A 4,693-nucleotide genomic window follows, 5' to 3' on the forward strand; every position below is an offset into this window, starting at 1 on the left:
GTGTAGTTGTAGATATTGTTCAAACCGGGTTATTGGTTCATAACAAGATGTGTGGTTTGAGCATGGGTGTGTCAGCCCGAAACCGTTAACCACTGCAACAGAATTTAATGTCAATTCAACTGAGACGGACGGTATAATGATTTTAAAAAAATTCATCTAATTTCCTCCGAACTACAAACTCCCACTTCTCAGATATCGTTTTACATCACCTAATGGGCTTTATCCTCAGGTATAAAATTCATAGAGGAAAGCGTCCTCGACTATCACTTACTGATATTTATTTAGGTCACCCAATGAGGTACCTTCTCTCTTTTCGAGAGAGAGAGAAAGTCTCACTCTATGTGGAGTGGCGTCTGGCTGTCACACTTCCTCCCTCACCAGGGGAGAAGAGCCTTTAGCAGCAAACGGGAACCGAGCTTTGCTCGAGAAAGCAGAGATGAATATTCCCTATCAACGGGGCATTTACCGGTTTTCTAGAAAAAGTATTGCTGATGAAAAATAACATTCGTGCAAACTATTCTTTGAGCAGACATACCGACGTTTAAAAGTAATTTACAGGGTGTTTCAAAAATGACCGGTATATTTGAAACGGCAATAAAAACTAAACGAGCAGCGATAGAAATACACCGTTTGTTGCAATATGCTTGGGACAACAGTACATTTTCAGGCAGACAAACTTTCGAAATTACAGTAGTTACAATTTTCAACAACAGATGGCGCTGCAAGTGATGTGAAAGATATAGAAGACAACGCAGTCTGTGGGTGCGCCATTCTGTACGTCGTCTTTCTGCTGTAAGCGTGTGCTGTTCACGACGTGCAAGTGTGCTGTAGACAACATGGTTTATTCCTTAGAACAGAGGATTTTTCTGGTGTTGGAATTCCACCGCCTAGAACGCAGTGTTGTTGCAACAAGACGAAGTTTTCAACGGAGGTTTAATGTAACCAAAGGACCGAAAAGCGATACAATAAAGGATCTGTTTGAAAAATTTCAATGGACTGGGAACGTGACGGATGAACATGCTGGAAAGGTAGGGCGACCGCGTACGACAACCACAGAGGGCAACGCGCAGCTAGTGCAGCAGGTGATCCAACAGCGGCCTCGGGTTTCCGTTCGCCGTGTTGCAGCTGCGGTCCAAATGACGCCAACGTCCACGTATCGTCTCATGCGCCAGAGTTTACACCTCTATCCATACAAAATTCAAACGCGGCAACCCCTCAGCGCCGCTACCATTGCTGCACGAGAGACATTCGCTAACGATATAGTGCACAGGATTGATGACGGCGATATGCATGTGGGCAGCATTTGGTTTACTGACGAAGCTTATTTTTACCTGGACGGCTTCGTCAATAAACAGAACCGGCGCATATAGGGAACCCAAAAGCCCCATGTTGCAGTCCCATCGTCCCTGCATCCTCAAAAAGTACTGGTCTGGGCCGCCATTTCTTCCAAAGGAATCATTGGCCCATTTTTCAGATCCGAAACGATTACTGCATCATGCTATCTGGACATTCTTCGTGAATTTGTGGCGGTACAAACTGCCTTAGACGACACTGCGAACACCTCGTGGTTTATGCAAGATGGTGCCCGGCCACATCGCACGGCCGACGTCTTTAATTTCCTGAATGAATATTTAGATGATCGTGTGATTGCTTTGGGCTATCCGAAACATACAGGAGGCGGCGTGGATTGGCCTCCCTATTCGCCAGACATGAACCCCTGTGACTTCTTTCTGTGGGGACACTTGAAAGACCAGGTGTACCGCCAGAATCCAGAAACAATTGAACAGCTGAAGCAGTACATCTCATCTGCATGTGAAGCCATTCCGCCAGACACGTTGTCAAAGGTTTCGGGTAACTTCGTTCAGAGACTACGCCATATTATTGCTACGCATGGTGGATATGTGGAAAATATCGTACTATAGAGTTTCCCAGACCGCAGCGCCATCTGTTGTTGAAAATTGTAACTACTGTAATTTCGAAAGTTTGTCTGCCTGAAAATGTACTGTTGTCCCAAGCATATTGCAATAAACGGTGTATTTCTATCGCTGCTCGTTTAGTTTTTATTGCCGTTTCAAATATACCGGTCATTTTTGAAACACCCTGTATCTTGCACTGATCGAGTACGCAACACGGTTCATTATACTGATCTTTATTAGCCAGAATCCGGGCCCAAACAGCACTTTGTCGCAGTGTGTGGGGTGTTGACCGCTTTTGACCTATCAGTACTGAACCGGACGATACAGGTCTCTGCAAACACTTACTGGCGGCCAGTGTCCGGATCACTGTCCCTGCTCCAACCAGCCTAGACCTTAGGAAACAGCTATTCTCTTTAGGGAGCGGTGGGATCTAGACACCAGTGCTCCTTGCCCCCTCCTACCGTGAGACCCACCCAAGAATCAGTCAGAGCCATAGTGAACAACAGATACAGGATACGCAATTAATTGCGTAGACAGAGGAAAATAAAGACATGTGTTAGCGGCTTGGTCTTTGCAATCGCCGACGTTACTCACATTACGAGGAGTGTTCAAAATAAAATGTACGAAACAATACTATGGGAATATTTGGAGACTTCATTCAAAAGTAATCACGAGAGGCCAGAGCATGACTATCCTGCCGTTTCGCAAACCGAAGTATTCCCTGTTCTCAGGATTTCTGTGGCCGTGAGTGGAGCCACTCCTTGATAGTGTCCTTCAGTTCGTCGTCAGAGTTGGCTATACAATGGCCGCTGGTTCGGACGAAACCAAAAACTTGTTACCCCTTGTTCATAGCTCAAATAGTAGCTTCCCTTCTGGAGGTTTTTTTGTAAGGGACGAAACACTTGGAAATCGCAGAACGACATGTCTGGGTGTTAGGGAGGATGCTCAAGCTGCATCGATTTGAACTTGGTCATTACAGTTTGTATGAGCTTGGACACGTATGGACGCGCTTTATGGTGGAAAAGAATCACGCCCTCTGTGAACAGCCCAGGATGTTTGCTCTTGATGGACTTAAATAGGCTACAGTATGTCTCACAGTACTTCATTGTTAATGGTTTTTACGTGCTCGAGGAACCCTATGAGTACCGGACCCCGGTCGTCGAAAAAGATGGTGAGACCTTACCTGCTGAGTGCACAGCTTTGAATTTTTAAAGAGGAGATGACGATACGACATTCACATCCCTAGCTGTCTCACTACAATGTAATGTAATGAGACAGCTAGGGATGCGACACACGGAAATTTCAACGGTTTTGGTTGTTACGATGCTTCGTGCACTTTCAAGACATAGTTTTCAATCGGTATAAACATGACACAGATTACTGTAAAGTGAATCAGTAGCACTGAAAGTCAAGACGGGTTAGTCCGCCACTTAACTACTCGCCGTTTCACAGTTCGGGGAAAAAAAATACATGGCACGTCGAGACAAGGACACGCACTAGACGGATTATACATAGAATATGCCAACCTTGGCAGCCTACTGGCTTATAAACTCTTGTTGCATCGAATTCTACAGACGGCTTAATGTCAATGAAACATGATTTAATGAGGTAAAAATTCAGAGTTTCTGTACTATTCTAATGTTCTTTTTCAGAGTCATAGTCCAAGTATTTCTACATAGTCTCAAGTGTCGCTAATGCTCTATTTAAGTTCATACAACGGCCGCAAAGTTGTCCCAATCGCGTTTAGAAACCAGATTTCAAGAGAACACGAAGTTTTTCAGTATTTTACCTTATCGAGCTGTCTTAAAGACTTGAGCTGCTAATTATAAGTAATGCAACACAGTTATTACGACAGCAGTTTGGTTATTTTAAGATTCCAATACACCACATTATTCCCCACTCTTCTTGCTACAAAACCCTATTAGTATAACCGAGTGGTAGCACATACTGGTCGACGTCGGTGCCAACGTCTTGCTGCATCAATGGCCTCCTCGTAATCCACATACTGTTTCACACGGAGTCCATCCATCACTGGGCCAAACTAATGGAAACCGGAAGGTGTGACATCCGGGGTGCTAGGTGGATGGGGAAGAACAGTCCAATGAAGTTTTGTGAGCTTCTCTCGGATACACTGACTTTGTGAGCCTTTGCTTTGTCATGGAGAAGGAGAAGTTCGTTTACATTTTTGTTCAAAAAATGGCTCAAATGGCTCTGAGCACTACGGGACTTAACTATTGAGGTCATCAGTCCCCTAGAACGTAGAACTACTTAAACCTAACTAACCTAAGGACATCACACACATCCATGCCCGAGGCAGGATTCGACCCTGTGACCGTAGCAGTAGCGCGGTTCGGACTGCAGCTCCTAGAACCACGTGGCCACCGCGGTCGGCTGCATTTTTGTGACAACCAACATGCTGAAGTAGTTTCTTCAGTTTCCTGAGCCTGTGTGCGGCTGACCGGCACCCGGGAGATTGGATATCTTTGCACGAACTTGCTGCGATGACGACAGACGTTCGCCCAACGACTTACCGTGCTTTTATTCACTGCCATGTCTGCGCAGACATTTGCAAGTGTCTCTGAATATCTGTGATTTACTGGTTTTACGTCCACAGAAACTCAATGACAGCTCTCTGCTTGGATAGCATCTTCATTAAAAAAGACATTTTGAAGACGACGTATATCGCCGCCACATATGGGAATTTCAAGAAATTATAGGGTCTGAAACAGGAATATTGCACGACGTCCCACAAAAAATTCCACATTTTTTTCTATACA

Source organism: Schistocerca serialis, chromosome 6, assembly GCF_023864345.2.
Source record: "Schistocerca serialis cubense isolate TAMUIC-IGC-003099 chromosome 6, iqSchSeri2.2, whole genome shotgun sequence".
Classification (NCBI taxonomy): domain Eukaryota; kingdom Metazoa; phylum Arthropoda; class Insecta; order Orthoptera; family Acrididae; genus Schistocerca; species Schistocerca serialis.